At 42.3% G+C, this 24,927-nt stretch overlaps 1 protein-coding gene across 1 annotated transcript in view; it reads left to right on the top strand.

Moving 5' to 3' along the window:
• LOC114050588 (beta-chimaerin) overlaps window positions 1–24,927 on the top strand; it is a 291,310-nt gene that overhangs the window by 30,229 nt on the left and 236,154 nt on the right. The gene's annotated exons all lie outside the window — the stretch shown is intronic.

Here is a 24,927-nt window from a genome sequence, read left to right as displayed (position 1 = left end):
CCTCATGGATCAGGTGCTGTCTCAGCTGAGCTCTGAAGGAGACAGTTCTTTTAGAGGCAGAGTTGAGGAGAATGCGTATTCCAGGTAGCGGAGGGATAGGGCGGCTTATGGCCATAGGTGGGAGTTGGGATGTGGTGTGTGTAATAGCAAGGTCTCGGTACAAGTCAGAGGCTCCTTCCCTTAGGCTGGTGCTTTGGATATACCCAGTTAATGATCCTGAGCCTGCAGGGATTCTTTCCAGTCAAGCAAATTCAATTTACATTTGGACCATCAGGTAATTCACCGGCTCTAAGCACTTCTCTCTTAGCAGAAGCTGCTAATTGCCAGTGACCTCCATTATTGATACAGGGCTACATTATCCAGCAACTTGAAGGATTCAGCCTCCAGGGAGAAAAGCAAATTAAACAGTCTCATAAGTGATCATCTTTCCTTCTTTTCCTCCCTCTCCTCCCTCTGTAAGGAGCACCTGTAGTTTCTTGCATCAGACTGCACCCCCACCCCCACATCATCTGCTTTGGGTAAGAAAAGCAGAGATGGATGGAATAAATCATGTGCGATGAAACTCAGACAAACCTGCTATTTGTGAGAGGCTGGCCATTGTCAGGGAAAAAAATTCTAGGCGTGGAATCAAGAGAGAGATGTGGCTTCAATCTAGCTGTGTGATCGTGGGCAAGCCCCATCTCTGTGCCTCACTTTTCTCTTCTATAAAACGCAGGAGAGGGGTAATATTACCTATACTACCTACCTCACAGAGTGGTTCATAGACCCTAGATTTGAGCCTAAGTTATTGGCTTCTTAGCCTTAAAAGCTGGAAGGAACCTTGACAGGGAGATCTGGCACAATTTAGTCATTTATTTGTCTATTCAATCACTTATCCATTAATTCATTCATTTATTTATATGTTCATTCGTTTATTTGTCTTTCATTCATCTCTCCATCCATCCATCCACTTGATTTTGAAGGTGAGAAAACAAGGGGGCCATAGAGGTCAGATGATTTCCTTGGGGTCACTCAGGTAGCAAGTGACTGAACCCAGGCTCTCTTGACTCCAAAGCCTGGTCTCTTTCTACAGGTAATGAGGGGTCAGTGAGATGATGTGTATAAAGTACTTTGTAAAGTTTTAGTTGCTATATAAATGTCAGCCCTTAATACATGAAAGAGGGTTCTGAGGTTGAAGGTGGGAATGGGAACACTGGCAACACCCAGTGGGGACATGGGAACAGAAGCACACAGAGGTGCCCCTTTATCTGAGAAGCCTAGCATTCCAAGCCCTCTTGGATACACAAAAGGAGCCCGATGAAATCCATCTTCTATGATCCTACCACCAGGCATCTGGCCGAAATGCTCAGCTTCCGCTGGGATCCTGCTGGTATCCCCAGTGATTGACATTGCTATAAAGCAGGGGTCACCTAATGATATAGAATTCAGCTCAGCAAACATTCGTTCAGCACCTGCTCTGTGGACTGCACCGAGTGAGGCTTGGGTTACAAAGATAGAAATGGTATGGAGTCCTTTTTCTTATGCAATGGGTAGAGTACCAGGCCTGAGGTCAGGAAGACTCATCTTTGTGAGTTCAAATCTGGCCTCAGACACTTCCTAGCTGTGTGACCTTGGGCCAGTCACTTAACCCTATTTGCCTTAGTTCCTCATCTGTAAAATGAGCTGGAGAAGGAAATGGAAAACCATTCCAGTATCTCTGCCAAGAAAACCCCAAATGGGGTTACAAAAAGTTGGACATGACTGAAATGACTGAACAACAACCCTTTTCCTAAGAAACTTATATGCCTATATTTAGTACTAGAAGGGACCTGGGAGCCCATCTGGTCCAACCCCCTCAATTTTTAGATTAGGAAAACTGAGACTTGGAAAAGCGAAATTACTTGCCCAGGGTCACACAGCCGGTAAGTGTCATGGGTGGTATTTGAACACAGGTCTTCCTGACTTCAGGTAGGGTGAGATGGTGGCAAAGGAGAGATACAAGTGAGGTGGTCTAGGAAAATTTGAGGCAGTAGCACCTGAACTGAGCTTGAAGGAAGGGAAGGACTCTGAAAGATGTGGATGAAGAAGGGAGAGTGTTCCCAGCACAGGAGATGGGTTACCTCAGTGTATAGAGGTTGAAAATGGGCTACTGCATTTGGGGACCCTTATGGATGGGACATAGAATAAGTCTGTAAAAGGAAGTAATGGTGCTAAAGAGACAGGTTGGAGCCAGGTTGTGGAAGGCTTTAAATGCTGAGCTGAAGACGCAGGCTGAACATATCCTTAGAGCAATAGGGAGCCAATGATGGCTTTTGAGCAGTGGAGTGGTACACTCAGACCCGGGCCTTAGGATGACTATTTGGGTGGCTGTGTGAAGGATAGACTGGAGAAGGGAGCTCATGGAGGCAGGGAGACCAATTAGTTAGGAAGCAATAATAATCAACAACTTATAATTAATCATCAATAGTCTAGGGGAGAGCTGAAGAGACTGAACTAGGGTAGAAGAGAGGAGCATTTTGAAGGATGGACAAGTTCAGATGTCTGCCCTTATAGTAATACCTTATGTTTATAGAGCACCATGACTGCAATGCTCTCATATGCATTATCTCATTTGATTCTCCTGATCCTACCATGAAGTTGGCAGTGTGAATATTATTATCCCCATTTTGCAGATAAAGAAATGGAGGCTCAGAAAGCTTAGGGGGGTTTGTACTATGTCACACAGCTAGTAAGTGGCAAAGCTGCGACTAGAATCCATGCCTTGCTTTTAAATCCAATATTCTTTCCACTTTGCCAACTTAAATCAACCATGAAATCACCAGAGGAAGAAATTAACAAGTGGATGGAGGTGCAAGTGAGAGAGACTTTTTCATTAGGGTACCGAGTGAGTTTTGAATTATAAAAACAGAAAGAGGGGGGCAGCTAGATGGCAGTGGATAGAGCACTGACCCTGAAGTCAGGAGGACGGTGAGTTCAAATCCAGCCTCAGACCAAACACTTGACACTTACTAGCTGTGTGACCTTGGGCAAGTCACTTAACCCCAATTGCCTAAAACAAACAAACAAACAAACAGAAAGAGGGAGTTTATCTTTGCCCAAGGCATGAATACAGAAACAAATTATTACACAGAGAAAATCAAGTGTGGTCCTTAGTTTAGAAGCACAGCCTGGTGGCTGGGTGAGTGGTCTGGAGTATTAGCTTTAGTCTTAGCTTCCTGACTTACTAGACCATTTGGGCTCCAAATGGGCATAATTTCATAGGATCTCAAAACGTAGGTTTCATTTGAGATGATCTAGGGTAGTGAATGTGTGAGTAAAAGAGAGGCCAGAAGTGAAGACTAGGGAGGCCAAAGACAAGAGTTAGCAGCAAATTATATCTGAAGAGTTAAGGTAGAGGGGAGTGCCAACAGTGATTCTGAGGTGATGCCTTAGAGGATCGTGTTCTTTTTCTCTCAGCAGAGACAAAGAATTTTGGAGGATGAACAAGTTCAGATGTCTATCTTTATAGTAATAGCTTGTATTAATAGAACACTTTATGATTATAATGCACAGCTGGCATAAAAGGGGAGCCTGGCATTTTAGCCAATGTTGTCCTAATGTTAAGTAATATTTATATACTTTTCCTTTCCCCAAAGGAAGCTCAAAGCATTACACTGAATTTTATCTCCAATGTCCATTATTGATATTGGTCTCTAGTTTTGTTTCTCTGTTTTGACTCTCCCTGGTTTTGGTATTGAAACCAGAGAGCAGTGATTTAAAGATTTTAAGTAAAGTATTAGCAAATAGACTACCACAATATATCAAAAACAGTATACACTATGACTCAGTTGGATTTATACCAGGAATAGAGTTCAGTAGTAGGAAAACTATGAATCTAATAGACCATGAAGACCATTCATCTCCAGAATTCTTACAGCCATCCATAAAGCATCCTAACTTTTCTTACACTTATACTTACAAGTGAGCCAGAGTGCCATGAATTTAAGTGCCCCTGGTTTGTAGGAGGATCCAGTATTGGTGTAGTCAATAAAGGACTGTGTTTGGAGTCAGTGAGGCTTCAGGTAGGAGGTGGTTGTTGGGCTGAGCTTTGAAGGAGACTTCAGATTTTAAAAGGCAGAGGTGAGGAAGAAGTACATTGAGTTGTCTGCCTCAGACATTTGATAGCTCCCTAAGACTCAATTTGGTCATCTGTAAAATGGGTATGGCAATAATAGTACCTCAAGATCAATGTTGTCAAGATCAAATGAGATAGTCCATGAAAAGCACTTTGCAAACTTTAAAACATCCTCTAAATCTTATTATTTTTGTTATCCTTCTATTCCATGCCTCCCAAAGAAGAGGGAATGGAGCTTTGAAAACCCTAAAGCTCTCTATGAATGCTAGTTATTATTAACATTATTATTATTTTGTTGTTGGTGTTGCTATTGGTGAGAAGAAGATGGAGGACGACTTATCTTTCTTAGTTCAAATCTAGCCTCAGACACTTACTACTACCTGTGTGACCCTGGGCAAGTCACTTCACCCTATTTGCCTCAGTTTCCTCATTTGCAAAGTGAGCTGGAGAAGGAAATGGTGAACCATTCCAGTATCTTTGCCAAGAAAACCTCAAATGGGGTCATGAAGAGTTAGACATGATTGAAACAACTGAGCAACTATTATTATTATTGTTGGTGGTGATGTTGAGAGGTAATGATTGATTTCTTCCCTTGAATTCCCACTTCTGTCCAAAAGATAATATTGTTGGTTTAACGGCTTTCCCCTTGTTCAGGGTAAGGATCCCCAGTAGATTATAAGTCTCCTGTGAGCAATGGCTGTGGCCTTGGTGTCTATTCTCCTGCCTGTCACATAGTAGGTCTTAATAAACGTTTGTTGTAATAGAAAATAACCGACCAACGCAGACCACTCAGTCGCTTCCTGCCCTTTGATTTCCTCTTTTGGAATTCCTCCAGATCATTCTGGTCCAGGTACATCACCAAGATAACAGGGCCTGCTGAATCCCTGGAGGGAAAAGGGGATTGATGCACGGGTAACGGGCATTCCTTGTGATCCTCTGGGACCCATTCTGAGGCCCAGCCAGGGGCTGGGACCAGGTGATCTACATTCCACCATCCAGGCAGTTTTACTCCCTGAGTTTCAGCAGAGTTTAAACATTATCCCCAGAACGTGCCTGATGAGCCATAGGCACTGGGCCCCGTTAATACATTCCTAAGATGATGTTTGCAATGTGCCTCTTCACTGGAGTAGACAAATAAAGGACAGAATTAAACTAACACAGAAAGATGACTTATCTTCTGAGTGAGAAAACTTTAGAGCGACAAATCCTGCATTTAGAGCAGCCCCTTAATTCTGGCTGGTAAGGCACATGAAATATTCTTCCTCCCTTAAAAATATCTTTGGAGACATAAATTCTCAAGGGGAAGCAAAAAAATAAAAAGCCCCCAAAGCCCAGAACAATGAGCCGTCTCTTCTTAATAGATTTCTCTTGAATTCCAAATGATTCCTAAAAAGGGAGGGGGAAATCTCTCATTTAAAAAGGATCCCCCCACCAAAAAAGGTCTATTTTTATCTATTAGGGAAAAGAAATGAACTGAGCAGATTGGGGGGGGGGGGTCTGTCTCCATTTTGGCAGTTTCCATGATGTCAGTTGGAGGTAAGCCTGAGGACAAGCCCACAGACAGAAAATGGAATGAGGCAAAGAGTGTGTGTGACTCACAGATTTTATAGTCAAGTGGAAAAGCAGGCCATCGGGCCTGATGGTAAAATGAACCAAAAACCAACCCAAAGGGATTTTTCTGAATTATAGACAGCGATCTCAGTAGTTTGGGGAAGCTAGGATCTTTCAGGAGCTACATGTTTTGTTGTTTGTATGTTTCTTAATTTGTATCACAGCAGGAAGAACAAGGCCCTGAGGCCCTCCCTAGTGTCTTTTAAACATCTTGGTTCTAAGGCCATATGCCCACCTAAACCTGCTGCGTTTCTCCAATAAATCCAGGAAATAGGAGAAGCCAGACTTGGGCAAATGAGGCCTAATCTGTCCTTTGGGTCCTTCCCAAGTATCCGGATGAGGATAGGATGGCTGATTTACCCAGATAACACTCAGAGGGGGTATCTGGCTAGCTCCACCTTCTCCCCTCCCTTCCCCCAGCTGCTTTTCACCTCTTGCTCAGGGAAAAGTCAAATCAAATTAAAACTATTATTGCTGCTAGAAAAAGGCCCAACAATCAGACTGCCCTTAGCTCTTTTCACAATCCTTATGGCTGCCAAACCGACCAGAGTTTTCTTTCCCGACCTTCACTCTCCCATGTGTGTCTTTTGCCCATAGTTCCTCGAGAATAAGGATTATCTCACATTTGTTTTGTATCCCCAGTCCTTGTGTGGTGCTCAGGGACGTTGTTGTTATTCACCGTCCAACTCTTTTTGATCCCATTTGGGGTTTTCTTGGCAGAGACACTGGAGTAGTTTACCTCTCAAATTCCAGGTCAACCAGTGATTTGCCATTTCCTTTTTCAGCTCATTTTACAGATGAGGAAACTGAGGCAAACAAGGTTAAGTGACTTGCTTTGGGTCACACAGCTAGGAAGTGTCTGAGACCAGACTTGAACTCAGGTCTTCCTGACTTCAGGCCTAGCACTCTATCCACTGCGCTACCTAGCTGCTCAGGCATGTGATAGATGCTTAATCAGCATTTGTTGACTGATTGATTAAGTAAGACCTGCAACCAAGTGAAGATAGCACAAGGCAGAAGGTGAGAGAAGAAAACACACAAAAAGTAATATGGAAACACGGAAAGGGGAGAGATTGCTGGATGTAATCAGGGAAGACTTCATGGCAGAGAGCCTAGTATGGTATTTGAGCCTAGTTTAATAGCGTCTAGGATTTCTGTTGGCAGTGGCATGAGTTCATCAGTGTGGGAGAACAGCAGGAAAGCAGAGGACCAGCTCAAGAAATGGTGGTGAGTCGGACTGTTTGGCTGAACCTCGGTGTATATTAGGAGACCAATTAGAGAAAGGTCGTAGATGTAGCAACCACAAAGATCAAATCCTCAAGGTTTCTACCACATGACTTCACCTCTCCTATAAACATTCCACACTGACAGGGAATATGAACACACACACACACACACACACACACACACACATAAACACACGCACCATATGGCAAACGTCCCTGCATGCGGCAGATGTAACATTACACACTTCAAAGATACAGCCTGGATATTACAACCATAAACATACATAAACATTTTTGTGTTTTGCTAAAAAGGAAAACACAATGTTGTGGAGAGAGAGAGTATGTGTGCCTCATTTTCGTGAGTCAATTGCAAGGATCAATTTATTTTATTTCCCAAGTTGGGGCTGGAAGTAATGGTCCCCAGCCCAGGCAATAGCATGCTGAGCTGTAGGAGGGGGGGAAGTTTTTTTATCTGAGTTTGAAGTCACAAATGTGTCACAGCTGTAGTTTGTAGATTAGAATTCAGAGCGGGAAGGGGCCTCTGGGGCTATCTGAGTTCATCTGCCATCTTCAGATAAGGATCACATTTAGTCATGGGGACAGGTAAGAAGCTGTCAAGATTTTAAACATCAGCAGAAATGGGGTGATTTCTACACCCTTCTTTCATAACACACTCCAGGCAGGTTACTACCAGAAAAAATGTCCAAGATCCATCTCGCCTAAATCCCTCACACTGGATTGAAAACTCAGTTCTTCTATGTTGTCCTCAGCAAGGTGGAGAATTGTTGATGACCTCCTCTTGATCAAAACTTTTTTTCCCCCGCAATTCATAGATTCTGAACTGGAAGAGATCTTAGACTTCCTCATTTTATCGTTGAGGAAACGGATGGCTGAGAGGTACAGTTAAGTTAACATGTATTTATTAAGTGATTACTGTATGCCAGGCACTGCTAAATGACTTGCCCAAGGTCAGTGTGTCAGTGCCAGGATTCAAACCCAGGTCCTTTGATTAAATTCAGTGCTTTCCCCACTACCACTGCCTCAGTTACTCCCAGTGACAAGAGCTCCCATCTTCTTTTCTCCAGAGCTGACATTTATATAGTGCCTAGTGATTATAGAGTTCTTTGTTTACACCATCTGGTTTGAGCATCACAACAGTCCTGTGATGTAGTCACAGCAAGCATTGTGATCCCCATTTCTTAGGTGGAGATATTGAGACTTAGTGACATTATGACTTGGCTATGGTCACAAAGCTAGAAACTAGGGGAGCTCAGCCTTGAACCTGTTTCCTGACCCCATCCCCAGTATTCTTTCCACAGTAACATGCTGCTGCCCATATTACCTTCCCTGATAGATATTATCAACCAGCTCTCAATTCCTGTGGTTTCTTCTTGGGTCTGGAGACCCTGCCATCCAAGGATTGGTCCAGAGCCCAGAGAAGAAGCCTTCGGGTGCTCCTCATAGCTGTCTTGGAGTGTTTGACGGGCTGGGATGTGGAAGGGGGAACAGCTTGGTTCAGTTTGGCCCCAGGGGCAGAGTGGGTAGAAATCACAAAGAGGCAGCTTTAAGCTTGATACTATCCTGAGTGTGTGGATGAATATTTAATGACCAGCTCTTGTTTGGACTAGAGACTTTTAAATTAATCTGCATTATAAAAATTTTCTCCATCACTTTCTTAAGTGGAGACAACCAACCAAAGTTTAGACAATGCAGCCTCGATTTGCTTCCCAGTTTCCAAGGTGTAAACACTCACCCTGAAAATTTAACAACCAGCTCTTGAGAACCTTTGCAAAGCAAGCTCTGCACACTCTTGGATAAGGCAGAGCTTCCTAACAGAGTTAGATGGGCTACTTCAGGAAGCTCTTCCTCCCTGTGGGACTTCTCGTGGGATGCTGAATGACCACATGTTTGAAATTTCATAGAGGGGATTCCCTTTCAGGGATGAGTTTTGCTACCTGAATTCTGAGATCTCATCTGACTTTGAGATGGCCCAATCAATCAATCAATCAATCAGTGAACCAACAAACAATCATTAGTTGCCTGGCCACTGGGGATACAAGTGTAAAAGTGACACAAACCAAGCCCTCCAGGAGTTTCTGTTCTACTGCGTCTCTCCGGTAGAGAGGAGGTCAGTGATGGATAGTCCTAGATCTCAGAGCTCCCACATACTATGATCTTTCTATGTCTCTATCCTTCCAGTACATTTGCCTTCAAATAACGAAGCTTTCCTCCGTCACTCACCCACCCCCTTCCCAGTCCCTCTTCTGTCATAGCAATTGGGTCAAGTTCTGGGCCAAAGTGACCAGGGTCAGAGATTCAATGGTCAGAGATTCAAACTCCGGGTCAGCAGCTAAGCTTTGTTTACTTTCCAGGCCCCAGACCACACCTGTAACTCTTGTCTGCTGCTTCACAAATGTGACAAGTAGGGCCAGAAGGATATTTGGCTCTAGTGTGGACGAATCAGCTGATTTCCATCTCTTCTTCTGGGGGGGGCTTTGCAAATGCAGAATATTATCTACTTATCTATTTACATTACTTAACCCTAAGTAGGGCATTTCTAGGAGCCTTGGCCCTTAGTTAAAAACTAAATGTTTAACCTGGGGCAAGTCTCTGAGCTTCCATTTCCTAATCTGTAAAATGGGCATGAGTAAACTTATACTAACCAACCCCAAGGTCCTTCTTCTCCATTAAATTTTTTACAGTTGATTTTCCTTCTCTCTGTACTTGAAAATTTTCAGTTTACTTAATTTACTGAATCATTTAAATTTCAATTCAATCTCATAAAAGCCATCATTAAACATTTATGCGCAAGGCCCTGTACTAGGGAGAAGGGGAAAACAAACTGGTTCCTGTCCTCAAGGAGCTTCCCTTTTACTGGGAAAAGGCAAAAATGCACAGATAAGTAAATATGCACATTGTCTTTGTTTGGAGAAAAAAAATACCTTGCATTGGGATTTTAATGTTGGAAGATGCAGGCTGCCATTTCCTTCTTTCTAACTCTGCTGCTAGTGTCCAGAAGCATGCTTACTAGCAGGAGGGCCAAGTAAATGACACAGGACCCCCACAAATGGAGTCAAGAGACCTGGGCCAGTCTCCAGGGGCTGTCACTGCCTTGTCCACAACGGGACCTTGACCAGGTCCTCTTTTGTAGGACCAGATGATGGCTCAGGTCCCTCCCCACTCAGATGTTTTGGGATTAAGTTACACTCTCCAGGTCACACGTGGGGATGTTGAACCACCCAGGCAAGAAGTACTTTTTCTTCTTTAAATCAAAGTAGGACTTGAGATCAGCATCATGGCAGAACAATGGTGTGGCTGTGGAAATAAAGGGAAAGTTGGAAAAATGTGTTAGGTTTGTTTTTGTTTTTTTAATTTTTGTTTTTAGCCTTTTCGGGATGTTTCTCTTTTGTAACCACATGGCAGTCATTGACACCTAAGGCTGTTTGTCTCCTGGGGTAGAGAATTAGAGAAGGATTCTCCTTCATTCTTGATGACCTTCTGTGTGCCTCCCGAGCTGATAATGCCTCCCTCCCCACCTCCCAAATGACTTTGTTTTCTTGTGTATTTATTTTCCATCTATTCAGATGAATGCCCATGCTGTCTCCCCTTATAAAATAGAAATTCCTTGAGGGCTTAGATTGCAGCATGGTGGAATGGATCGCTAGTGACCTGGGAATGAAGAGGACGTGAGTTCCCATCTCAAGTCATGTCACCTCTCTGTGATTCAGTCTCCATATCTGTAAAATGGGGACGGGGTGGCCTCTAACTTCACTTGGAGCTCTCTTGGTGATCTATGCTGTGTTTTTGTGTACCCAGCAGCTAGCACAGTGCCCGGACTTTAGTAAAGACTGGTTTGTTTGTTTGTTTGATTGATTTTGGGGCTTGCTAACTACCCTTTACCTTAGAGGAGCACCATAGTGAACAAATCACCTGTTTTCCAGTCATCACCATTTATTTTTACAATTCAGGGTTAAGGAATTATGAAATCATTCGAAGCAGAAACTGAATGTAAAGGCCCTTCCCCCCTAAAACTGTGCTCCCCAGAAACCTGGGTGTGTTCTTCTGTCCTGGGGAATCAAAGCCCTTCCCAGTTGGTTGTGCAAGAGGCAGGCGGGGCAAGGTCTGAGGAGGCAGCCGCCAGGTGGAGGTTGGTGAGCCGATAGGAAATTTATCTTTGGACCCATAAACAGACTTGTAAACCCGGGGACAGTTTATGTGGCCATCAATGAGAGGCCAAAGCCAAGCCCTTTTTCATCTGCACCGTTAGAGTGAAACGAAGCTGTAAACCACCGCCTCTGTCTTTTCTCACCTCCTCTCCTCCCACTTTTTCTTTAGAATCTGTTCTAGCTGTTGTCCCTCTGGATTTCTCTAACCTTTTCCCTAGGTGAGTCACCAGAGTGTTATTCGCACCTGTCTCCACTTTTCCAGTCTTTTTATGTTCTTAACCAGGAAAGCATTAGTAAATTCTTCTCCCTGGATCATAGTCCTTCTTTTCTTTGAACAACAAGATACCATTAAACATTTTTATATGGTTTTTTTAATTTTTTTGGTAGAGCTATTTTCAACAGATATCATTTCTGTGTCTCAGAAGCAGTCACCCTTACACGCCACAGGCTGAGTGTGTCAGTAGCCTCATTATTGAAAACATCACCAGTGACCTGAAATGGATTTTCTCCTAAGAGCAGGGCATAGTTTTCCTGGCACCGTGGGAGCGATTTGCTCAGAGGGGCTCCGCATCCCACTGGGTCTGCCTGTCACTGGAGGATACTTTGGGAGTGGGGGATGCCAGTAAATTTCACAGGCCTGTTTCTGGACAGTTATTTATATTCTGTCTGAAAATCTCCGTTATTTTTATGATAGACGTTATTTTAAGGAAATAAATGCTGGTGACCAGAAGGAGGTGATTAATTTCTAGCAATTCATGTCCCCAGATGCATGTGATGCGTCTGCTCTTTTGAGCATTCCTTGTTATCAGTAAATTACCTCAGTGTTCCACTTCTTCTTTGCCTATTCTTAAAGCTTTTCAAATATTGATGAATTTTAAAAATTTGACTGGTTTCCTTGAAAAAACTCAAATCTCTGCCTTTGTTTTCTCATTAGTTTGATAGGATTGGACCTCACTTCCAGGTCTAAATCTATGGTCCTACATCATCCTAAGACTTCCATGTCCTTCAGTAACTTGGCTCTCCCTCATATCTTTGTATGTGGGAAAAGGCCATTCACAGCCCTTTGCAGACAGAAGGTACCCATAGATTAAATGAATGAATGGTGTCTGGGCTCATGATGCCAACATTTTTAAAAATTTTTTGTTTAAATTCTCTTTAGTTGAAAAGTCCCATAGCCCATTAGCTATTCACAGGTCCTTCCAGGGAATTTCTTCAAACTCCAGCTTACCTGATAAGCCTTTGATGATTAAAGTCAGGGAAACCAGATGTTAATCTGGCTTCATGTTCCTTCCAAGTTTCACCCAGGAATCTGCTGCTGAAGGTTCTCCACGAGACGCTGAAGCTTTGGATCTGGAACCATTGAACTGAATAGCAAAAAGCTTTGGTTTGCATCCATCACCTTGCTTCAGAGCTGCTGGGGGACATCTTCTACAGGAAGCCTACTTGGAATCTCTTCCATGCTTCCCTCTGTCGATAACCCCCAATTTATCTGGTATACATCTCTTTTGTACATAGCTATTTGCATGTTTTCTCTCCCATTAGCAAGTACTAAGTGTGTGTGTGTGTGTGTGTGTGTGTGTGTGTGTGTGTGTGTGTGTAGAAGTCTATGAGGACGTTTCAGAGAATCTTTGACCTTGATGGAAAAAAAAAATACATTTGTGTTTCAATATAAATCAGGCCCACTCAGGACCTCCCCATAAGTTTAAATTCCAAGTGCTTTAAAATACATATCTGGGATGGGGTAACTGGCCTTAACACTGGCCCAGCAAGGCTGAGTATTTGAAATGTGCTACTGGGCACTTTTGTACAGGCGGTGGGAGCTTGCTGTTACAATATAACAAGTGTATAGTTTTGGAACTGAGTGTTATTTACATGCATTTCTACATCTCTACAGATGCCTTCATTTCCATCTTATTTTCCACCCCATTCTACCTCTTCTTTCTTAGTCTCTACCTTTACCTCTCCTTCCTTTTCATCTTTTCTGTCCTCTCCCTCACCCCTTTCTTCCTCTGCCTCCACTTCCTCCTCTTTACCTTTCTCAAAAGGTGCTGAAAGGGAGACCGCATACCCAACCTGAAGAAACACACTTGATTCCTTCATCTCAGCAGCCAAACGTAGCAAAATGGAGTCGCCTGCTATGGCAAGTACCCCAAAGCTCGAAAGTCCCTTTCAGGGCATGTTGGCTTGCATTGATTACAGGCAGAAGTGCTCAGTGTGAACACAGACATCACCGCAGCTGTGTGGAAACCAAGAACAAAAACTTCCAGTAGTCACAGTGGTAGGACGTACTTTAATTTACAGCATCGATTATCCCGATTGGCTAGGCTGGAAGCGATTGCCTTCCAATCCGTGATATTTGCAGGCATGCCGATGTTCCCATGAAATAGTGAGGGCCCCAGCAGCATCTTCCAAACGCAGTCCATGATCTATGTCTTTGGAGGCAGACTGGTACTCTTCTGTACTTTATATGGATTTTTATGGAACACTGGAGGGTTGAATTCAGGAGATAGAGTCTCTGAATAAAGCACTTTTTTGTTATTTTCAGAAAGCATTATAATTTCTTCCAGACTCTTGGTATCACGTTTTTTGTTAAGAGCAGTCATGAAAAAAAAAATACGGGAGCAATTGTTTAAGTCCTGAAGTAGGTTTCTCGATTGCCTTCAAAGAGAAATTTGTAGTCTGGGAAAATCTGTTATACTGAGGTTCCCTCTGCCAAAAAAAAGGAATGAGGCAGATGGCCTTTAGCTCATGCTAGCCAAACATGATGCATGGTTCTCAGAGTAGATGATGGGTCCTTTGTTTGAGATGGACTTCAGGTCTTCATCAAAAATTTCTTAAATTCCCTCTGAGTACAAGAACCCGTAAGTCACTTCTATTTCTTCCACCATATTTGAATGTAGGATGACAAGTGTGTTAAATAAATAAATGTTGCTCAGAGAGATTTCTTTTTGTGAAGGGAGCACCATAAGAACATAGCCAGGATGGAGATTTTTTGGTTGTTATTAGCATTCTTAGTTATTTTGAGAAAAGTTTGGATTTGTTTCACTTTTTAGATTAATGAACTAATGAGTTAATTGATTCACTGGGTTTGGAAACAGGCCAGTTCAATTCAGCAAACATTATTAAATGCTTACTATGTATCAGGTGCTATTTTCTCAGGAATGGATGGAATAGCATCTATTAAGTACCTACTATGCACCAAGTGCTGAGTCAGGAAGACCTGAGTTCCAATCCAATCTCAAACATCTAAGCTGTGCAACACTGGCAAGTCATTTAACCCTGTCTCCCTCAGTTTCCTCATCTGTAAAAAGAGCTAGAGAAGGAAATGACAAACCACTCAAGTAACTCTGCCAAGAAAACCCCAAATGGGGTCACAAAGAAACACTCCTGAAACAATTGAACTGACCTAAAAGCAGTACAAATAGAAAAGTGAAAGGATCCCTGTCCTCAAGGTACTTACATTCTACTAGGGGGATATTAGATAGATATTATACTGTATAGTGATATGTAATATATTCCTATATAATACATAATGTGATAATTCATAATATTTAATATAGGGACATCGCATATAGGGATATATGATATGTAGGAATATTAGATATAGATATACAGCAGAGTTGTGCCTGGGAAAAAAGTTTTGATCTGGGGAATCACAGAAATTGTGAGTAATGGGGATAGAAAGACAAGAACAATTTAGGACCCTCAGGGGCGGGAACTTTGGGGTTTTGTGTTTGTAGCTCCCTTGCCTTGCACCCAGTTGGTGCTTAATAAATACATGTAGAATTTAATTGAAGATCTTGAAGGAATTTACCCTTTGCTGCAGCAACAGAATAGATAAACAGATGAGAATGTCAGAATATACACAAATGATATCAAGTCATTTCAGAGAAATGCAGAGACAGAAACAGAGTACCGAAGAGACTCCATAAATTTTTTTCCTTTATTTTTTTTTAATCCAAGAGGCAAATATGGAGGATAAACAGTTTGAAAAAGAAATCCTTCTTCATCTCAAGAAAGAACTCAGATACCAAAATCCCTTTCTGAGTATCTCACATTTTATTGGAAGAATTTCAAAAGTTTCTGCTATTTTTCACTTAGGTTAAAGATGTCAGCACCAAGCAGAAATGCTGGGAGTGCTGTAAAAGAGATTTCCCTGCTGCAGACCATCAGTGAATCAAATTCTAAATGTTACCTCGGGTCCCAGAAGTGATCTTAAAAGGTTGTTTGTCAATCAATATTTTGCATATAGAGATAATTTTACACAAACTGGAAGAATTCATAAGTTTAAAGGGATCCTGTAGTGAATCTTTTTGTAAATTGAAAAATATTTCTGAGGCAGCAAGGTGGCATAGGTGAGATGATGTCAACAGAGTCAGGAACACCTGAGTTCAAGTCTTGCCTCAGACACTTGCTAGTTGTGTGACCCTGGACAAGTCATTTAACCATGCTCAGCCTTAGTTTTTCTATCTGTAAAATGGGGATATTGTGCAGTGTGCTTGTGAGGCTCAAATGACAAGCGTTTTATAAATCTTAAAGCTCATGATAAATGCTAGCTACTCCAAATATTTCTTTACTTCAAGTGATCATCTCCTCCATAATTTATCTGTTTTTAAAGTACAGATTTCTATAAAGAAGTTTTTCTTAAAGTGCAAATGCCTGAATTCGGTAGTGCTATTTTTAATGTAAGTTTCTTTATTTGCTGGATTTTAAAGTCCTACCCAGATTTCGCTTACATACAATACCCTCGCAAAGTGCCTCAGCAGATGCAATTATAATTTGCAGTCAAGGTTACAGATGGAACTAGATAAAACCAAAAAATTCCCACGTTTTCTCTCTCCAAGATATTCTTACCACCAAGAATTACATAATTAAAACGAGACTAATAGTAGCTAATCGCTGCTCCCAATCTATTTTTAAATGTCACACAATAGTACCCCAAATAGTGGGGAACCAATGAGAGAAAAGCATTCTCTGAACATTCAGTGCCTCCGGGGTTCAAAGGAGAGAGAGCCTGCCATGTGGAACAGGCAGGCTGGATTGTTCTATTGTTAATACTAAGGAGGGACCTTCCTGGTGTTTTAAATTTGTATTTAACAGTTTCGAAACTGAAAAGGAAACCTCTACGGGCACCTACCAGACTAATGTAAGCACTCAGGGCTTTCTTTCTCCATTTCCCCTCCCCCACTTTTAAGAGCTCTCTTTATTCAGGTGCTTGAAATCTCATGCTTCTGCCTAAGACTGGCTTCCATAGGGATGTTAATTTAGAAGAGCCACTGCTGGGATAGGAGGTGTCTGTCTATCAGAGCAGAGGCAGCCAAGGTTAATGACCAGGGAGGTCCCTTACAAGCATACTCTCGCGTTGGGAAAGAAGTCATATGTGTTTCTATGGAGCAGAACATATCTCCCACACAAAGAAATTTAGTACCAAAAAATAGGAGGAGATGTATGGAGAGATGTTTCCCAAGGAGAATCTAGGGGTAACATCGTTTTGTCTCAGGGGCACAGGGCAAACAGAAGGGTCAGACATGATTTTGACCTTGTGATTTTGAGCCTTGATGGCTGGGTACCAATAACAGTAACAGGGAAATTGGATAAGAGGGACTTCTTTTTTTATTTTTATTTTTCTTGTTCTATTTTTTTTTTCTTTTGAGAAATGATGAGTTCTGTTTTGGACACGTCGACTTTGAGATGTACGGGTGGGACATCTAAGCAGAGATATTCAGCAGGCATTCAGGGATGGGATTTTGATGGAGAGGTTTGGGCTGGAGATAGAGATCTGGGAATTATCTGTATAAAAGTGGTAACTTAAGTTAGTATCATGACTGAGTCCACCAAGTACCACAAGTATCTATAAAGAAGGAGCCTTGGGAGACCCCCACACTCATGGGGCAAGGGGATAGAGAACCAATGAAAAAGAATGAGAAGAAATGGTTAGGCCAGCCGGAGGAGACCTGGAAACAAGCCATGTTAGGATTTAAATAAATCACAAAAATGCACATGAGATGTGGACAAATGAAAGGTGTATCTGAAATGTGCTCTAGGAATGTAGAAGACAGGGGGAAGAATAGCCAGGTGTGGTGAGATCTGAGTTAGGTGGAAAAAGAGGAAAGAGAGTATTCTAGGTGAAGGAAAGGATGTGAGCAGAGGTAAGAAAACCCAAGGCATAGTGTGGGGATACTGAGGCTGGAGCCAAAGTTACATTCAGAGAAAGAGCTAGAAAAGCTAGGTTGAAGACGGAAGGTAAAGGACCTTGAATGCTAAGCTAAGAAACTGAGACTTTATCTTGTAAGTGATTTTTAGTCTTTTAGTGACATGAAATGAGTGCTGTTTCACTGGGCCTCCTGCCACCTTGTCTTCCCCTCTCCAATCCATCCTGTTATTTTGCTAGAACACTTAGCTGGACCTGGGTTCTTATCTTACTCTCTCCAACAGTGGGTGCTTTCTTATTCACAGGCTAGGACCACCTCTATATTCACCCTTTGTTTCTCTCCGTTATTATTACCTAGGTGGAGTTAGTAAGGCCCTACTTGTTTTATTATTGTTGTTTAGTCATTTCAGTCATGTCTGACTTCTCGTGACCCCATCTGGGGTTTTCTTGGCAAAGATTCTGGAGCAGTTTGCCATTTCCTGCCCCAGCTCATTTTACAGATGAGGAAACTGAGGCAGATAGGGTTAAGTGACTTGCCCAGGGAACCAACATGGCAAATAAATATCTACAAAAGCAAGCTATTTATTGGATAAATAGGAAATAATGAACAGAGAGAAAGCACTAGAATTAAGATAGGCTGCACAGGGTGACTTTTGGGGATGATGCTCCAGAGTGGGATGGGGAAGGGGAATTCACTCCAGTGAGCCGAAGGGTGGGAAGTGCTGTTAACACCCTCTAAATCTGGCATCTGGGCAAAGCCCCAGTCACGTCACCTTAGTTCTGGTTTTGTCTGATGCCACTTCTAAGAATTAAAGGCAGAATGCTGTTTCTCTGATAATTCCCCTAAATAATGACCAGTGCTTCAATAGGCATTCCCAGCTGTTGCTCTGCTACCAAGTAAGTAGTGGGTGCCTGTAAATGAGCACAAGGGCCCATTTTACAAGATGTCAGTGCATTCTGAGAGCTACTTTGATAGGGCCTTAAATTCCTCGCAAGAAAAGCACTGTGGCTTCAGAAATCTGATTTCTTTGGTGCAGACACAAGAGGTAATATCTCAGTAATCACAGCAACTCAGATGATTTTTAACCTTTCTTTAGGGTTTGCAAAGCACTTTTCTTACAACAACGCTGTGAAATGGGTACTGTTATTATCCTCATCTTACAGAAAAGGAAACTGAGGTCTGAAAGGATAAGTAACTTACCTGTGGTTACCCAGCTTTAAGATAGATGGATGATAGACAGGACAGACAGACAGACAGAGTGAGTGAACATTTATTAGGTGTTCAATATGTGCGAGGCACTACCCTGAGTGTCAAACACGTATCTCCTGATAGCAAGTCCAAATGCTCTATCCATTAGGCAACCTTGCCTATACTCATTCTTTAAAGTGATGTTTAAGAGTAGACAGGACTAGCCTGGTGATGTCTCCCTGACCTGTGCTTGGCTGGTCCGAAGTCAACAGACCAACAGACCATCATCGTACGAACATCCAAGAAACAAAGCCCTGCATTTGTTTATGCTGATGCTCAGATGTTTGTGAGCCCCACACAACTACAAAACTAAGGAGTGGAGATTGGGAAGACTGATGTCTGCCATGCCCTCGGCTAGCTGTGTTTCATAATTAGAGATGTTATTTTCAAAGTCCTACTTTTAACATCCTTCCCCCTTCCCCCAAAGCCTATAGTTTACAACCCACTGCAGGGGAATCATACATTTTTTATGTCAGGCTGTTTGTGAAGGAGAGTTTGGAGAGTCTGCAAATTGCTGAGTTCTTTCTCTACTACCCATTTCTTTGTGGTTTGTGACAGGAAGGCTCCTGCTTTTACCATTTGACCTTAACAATTGGCCCAGCACCATTTGCTCCTGTCCGCCCTGGAGATGCCGCTTAGCTCCTCCTTCAGCACAATTCGATTGACTTCCCCAAGAAAGATTTAAGAGAGGGGGCTGTTTACAGTATTTATGGCGACCCCTTTGCTGATAGCCAGCCTTTTCTGGGATACCCTTTTATCGAAGTGACGAAAATGAAATTATATCTCCATTACAAAAATTGGGTGGGAGATTGATTGGATTTGGAAGTGCTTTTCCCCCTAATCTTTAAATGAGCCAAAGAAGACGTCTTTGATAAACCTATAACGGAGGCAAAAATTCTCTACTTTATTTTCTGAAATGTTACAGATAGAATATTAACCTTGTCATGTTCATCCATGTAAGGGAAGTGTACGTCTGAGGAGAGTGCTGGATGTACCCAGTAGTTTCTGACTGAAGAATGTGTGGTGAAGTCGGATTCCTATAAATTTTAATGCATTGTGCCCAAGAAGCTGAGAAAATCTTTCAGAAATAATTAAGTATTGTAGAGTGTTAGAGTTCAAAGATTCTTCAAAGTCATCTGGTGCAACTCACTGGACCATTTTATAGCTGAGTCAAGTGAGGTGCAGAGATGGGAGTGACCTGCCCAGGAACACATAGCAAGCTAGTACTACAGCTGGGAATCCCCTGACTGTCCAGGCATCTTCTGTACTGATTATGGGCTGGGATTGACCCTGAGCAGATGACTCAGATCTATTCTTGTTGACAGTCATTCTCCTGGAATTATCTACTAATATCAACCTCCAGGGGTAGAAGAGTTGACATGACATCTGCGTGGGCATTCCCCTAGTGAGTTTTGTTGGAATTGGGTCTATTTTGAAGCCCACAGGCCTTGTGGGTAAAATAGACTTGATTCTAAATAGAAATGAAGACTGACCTTATGGGCCACTCCATAGATAACCTGTTACTGGGCTTCAGTTTCCTCATCCGTAAAAATGAAAAGGTTGGTAGATGACCAACTAACATCCTTTCTAGGTCTAACACATGATTCTTATTCTGGCCTTGGAAGGAGTATGGGCATCTCTCATGTACTTGGGTGTCCTTTGCCATGGTAATTCTGTGTCCTTGGATAGCATTCAGGATTGGTTATTTTGATGGGAATACAGGGATAATGTGTCAGGGTGAGAGTCAGGACAACCCAAATTTACAGAAAAGACTTTGGATAACCAGAGATTTTACCCTCTTTCCCCAGCATGGGGTTGGTAGGATTAGAATAGCAAGAAACACTATACCCTATATAAACTGTGAATGCTGCGTTTCAGCTGTGAGAGTGGGAGCCATAATTAGAGGCTGTAAGCAGATTTCAGTCAGAAATAGAACCTGATTACATATTACTTAAGGCTTAATGTAACACTTCATGTATAAATGTTATTTTGAGGTTAAAAACAATGAAACCTGGTGGAAAATTGTAGATTGGTATTGGGGACCCACTTTCAACTCATCTTTGAATTTTTGGTCTTTCATTTGGAGTGTCTTGCATACTGTCTGGGTGAGATTCTCACACGTATAAACAAATTCACCTACATCATCATGGTCACTTCTTGTTCAAGGTGAAATGATGGGCAAAGCATGCATGAGGTCTTAGGTCATTGAGTTCAACCCCCTTATTTTATAGATGAGGGAACTGGAGCCCAAAGAGGCTAAGTGGACCTACCTAGGCAAGAACACAGAAGTGATGTCAGAAGTGGGGTTCAAATTCAGATCCTACACCCTAATCTTAGTGAGTTTAGTAGCTAAGGCTGCCTATGAGAGGCAAAGTGACTTGTACATCCATCCAATCCAATTTTCTGCTCTGCCTTTTGTGTGTATGTGTATGTATGTATGTGTGTGTGTGTACAGTACTAACAATCGCTAACTTTTATATCTATATGTACTCGTATATATGCATACATATACAGTATATTCACACATATTTATATAAACAGTAACCAATTTTACTTTAATTTATCAACTAAGTAAGTGGAATTTACCGATTTTATAGATACAACTATCTAGAAAACATCTCCTGTCACACAGTGTGAGCTCAGGGAGTGAGACAGGAAGGATTAGGAGATTCTTAGAGGATCTTTAAGCCTCCTTCCATTTCCAGCTCCCATGTTGATGGGAAGAGACAGTGGGTGATTATTGGTATAGACACTGTTGTTATTGTCCTTGATTCTTCGTTCTCAAAGAGGACAAATGATGTGAACGCTATGCCCAGAGCACAGAGACCTAGGAAGGCGAACTGGAAGAAATACAATACCTACTAACTCAAACCTGAGTCCAGTGCCTTCCCACCCCACGTGCTTTTGCTCACACCTCTCCCTCTGCCTGGGATGCCCTCCTACGTCCCTCCTTTTTACATATCCACCTACGCTTCCAGTTTCAGCTGTAATGCTTCTTTCTCTAGGAAGCCTTCTCTGGTCCCCTGGTTTGGAAATGACCTTTCCTTCCTCTGACCTTGGATATCCCATTATTATATGGGTCTCATTCTCTTCTGCACTTTGCATTTTTGGGTATGTGAGGGCTATCTTCCTGCTACATTATAAACTCCTTGAAGCAAAGGACTGTGTCTTCCTTATCTGCTTATCTTTCCCCAGTTCCTAGCACAGTATGTCTGGAGAAGATGCTTAATAAATGACTGATACATGAATGAATGAGTGCGTGAGTGAACAATGGATGAACAAAGATGCTCTGTAAGGGCATTGGTGTAGGGAGATTGGGGCCTTCAATGGTGCTGAAGGAGGAGGGACAGCCTGGTGTTACCTGTTGGCTCCTCTGTTTCTTGACACCTCAGGTAGATGCCCCCAAGAGGACCCGTGGCCCCAAGAGACTCCTGATTGAACAGCTTCTCTGTTACCTTCTCAGCAGCATGGGGCAGAGGAAAGAACAATGGGTTTAGAGTCCAAGGACCCAGGTTCAAATCCCACTCCCACTTGTGTGGCTTAGAGCAAATCAGTTTACCTCTTGGCCTCAGTTTCCTCATCTATAAAATGAAAAGCTTGGATTAGATGGTCTGTGAGGTGACTGAAGATCTCTAGTCTTAATACCTGTGTTGATTCAATTAGACTTTACAGACAGACAGGCTCTGTTACTGTGCCAGCCTGAACTGCTACTCCCCTCTCTGGCTTCCTATAAAAGACAGGAAGGATAACAAGGGAGGAGGGCATGCTCTTCTCATGCAGACAGCCCTGCGTTGGTTCCCACTTAGATTTGAAGGGAGGAGGGGGGTGGGATATGACCTTAGTTGTCTATTTTTTTTTTTTAACTTGGTAGGGGATACTTTTACCCTTTGAAGCCTCAAGGTTGTGTCCCAGAGGCAAAGAGAAGGAGTAAAGAACAAAAAACCATTAGCTATTGAAACTGATCAATGTAGGCAGCCCCTGTGGATGGTTCCAATTCCCTAGCAGTCTTGCTCTAAGAAGAAGGTGACGGTTTGTTTCTTCCTCTCATCCAATCATTTCACAGGGCTGGGTGAGGAGGGGGACTTGATAGAATTCTACAGACTACTTGTCTCTACATCGTCTGGATTTACCTAATTACTTAGTCCCTTACTTGGGCACCTACCTATGGCATCGTTCACAAATGTGCCTCCTAGGATCCGAAAGGCATTTTCTAGAAATTGATTCCGTTGAATTCCATTAAAGGCAATCTGAGCACCAGAAGTTAGAGAGCTTCTGACTAGAATCCTCCTCCAAATGCAATCTAATGTAATTTACCTTTCCCTTGGTGTTTTTTTTCTTAAAGTACAATAACAGCCGGGTCAGATACTTCTCTAATTGGAATTTGGAGGTTGTATCAGGTTTTTTTTCCTCTTCTTTCCATTTTTGTTAATCATCTTGGCATTATGTTATGGTGAATTTTATGTACAAAAATGACCAAATTTTGATAGAATGAAAAAACTAGCTTATTCAACCTGATTCAGTTTAATCCAAACTACATTCATTCAGCATCTGTTATGGAGAAGGCATTGTGCTTAGAATATCTGTATATAAAACATGTCCACGTCTTATCCATCAGACATATGTGTGGCCTGGTCCCTCCTCTAGATCCCTCCCTAAAAGAAGATTGCTCACGCCTACATTTGAAGCATTCTTTGGGTCAACATCTATTCAAAATCATAGCTTACAAATCCCATCTGATGCTTTAAAAAAATAAAAGATAAAACCAATGGACACTAACTCAAACTAAGGTTATTTAATTGAACAGAGTAGCTAGATAGATAATAGGGACCCCCCTCCCACCAATATAAGAGACACACTGTCCCACAGATTCCCCATCCCACTACTGGAGAGAGAACTTAAGGACAGCTCAGACACTTGATTCTCCTAGGGTTACATCCTGGCCAAAACAACTCTCTTTCTCTGATCCTTCTACTTGCCACTTCCCTGTGGATCTGCTGGTGTCATTTGCTGGGCTGCTTTGTCCACAATATTGCCTCTTACTATTTCTCTACCAAATGATAGGTGTGTTAGGGCAGGCTCTTTTGTTAAGACAACCCAGATCCTCTGGGCTATTTCAACCTTTTAGTGAGTAAGACCCACAGCTATTCCCAGCCAGTACTGGCACTCACTGCCCCAGTGGTCTGCCTAATATTTGCACTGAGGTCAGTAATTTCCTTCAACCTCCATTATACCTTAGACAGGAAGTACTAATGCTACTAAAAAAAAAAAAGTACTAAAAGTACTAATAAATGTAATTTATCCTGAAGCTTCACTTAACAAAACTAGAAAGGGGGAAGAGATGGGGGGGGAGGAAAAGGTAGAGTAGTTGATAGCTCTCACCCTGCATTCCTATAGCTACACCCAAGGTGTTATTCTCCCTACCTAAATACTGAGTTTAATTGACATACCCCAATTATTTTTACATTTCCATGTTAATAGAAATGTTCTTATTTGGGGGGAAAATTGCACATGAATATGCAAAAGGAGGTAAAGAGATATTTATATCTTAAGGCTTCACCATCTGATCTGCACCTAAACTCTCTTTTATATGTCTTGTCTCTCCCATTAGAATTCCTCAGAATTCTAGCCCAGCAGGCAAGCTCTTCTTGAAACTGTGTTCCTCAGCTCCACCATTAGCATGTGAGCTCCTTGAGGGTAGGGGCTGTCTTTCTTTTTATTGATATCACCAGCATTTGGCATTCAGTAAGAGCTTAATAAGTGCTTTTTTCAATTTCATTCACTTATTCATTATTTCCTTCTCTATTTTAAACACAAATCACAATGTTTGCTCTTTAGCATTTTGTACTGTACCCATGATTCCTGGGAAGGAAACTCCCACTAACAATCAATGCACATCAACAACTTTCCTGTCACTTTGAGACCTAGAGAGTCATTACTCGGGGCACTCTGATGGCCCAAGTGACTTGAACCTTTCCCCCATGCCTGAAAGGTTCTCCCTGCTCATTTCAACCTCCTGGTTTCTCTGGGTCTCTTCAAGTCTCATCTCAAATCTTCTGCAAGAAGCCTTTCCCAGCCCTGCCCTCTGCTAGTGCCTCCTTCTGAGATCACCTCTAGTTCCTTGTATGTACATAGTTGGCGACATGTTGTCTTCCTGGTTAGAGGTTAGGGTCTATTTTTGCCTTTCTTTGTACCCCAGTGCTTGGCACAGTGCCTGCAGGACAGTAGATGCTTAATAAATGTTCGTTGGCTTGACTTGACTCTTGAATAGCTGTGGGTCTTACTCACTAAAAGGTTGAAATAGCCCAGAGGATCTGGGTTGTCTTAACAAACCCAGCTATCTACCTTCTCCAGGGTCCAGCATAATAATCTTCAATGTAGGGGATGTACCAGTTAATTGTTTGCTTCTGGCCGTGAGTTGAGCTGTAACTTCT

Source organism: Vombatus ursinus, unplaced genomic scaffold (assembly GCF_900497805.2).
Source record: "Vombatus ursinus unplaced genomic scaffold, bare-nosed wombat genome assembly UNPS02014799.1, whole genome shotgun sequence".
Lineage (NCBI taxonomy): Eukaryota > Metazoa > Chordata > Mammalia > Diprotodontia > Vombatidae > Vombatus > Vombatus ursinus.
Note: the sequence above shows the minus strand (reverse complement) of the source record. Positions and strands in the feature narration are given on the sequence as shown.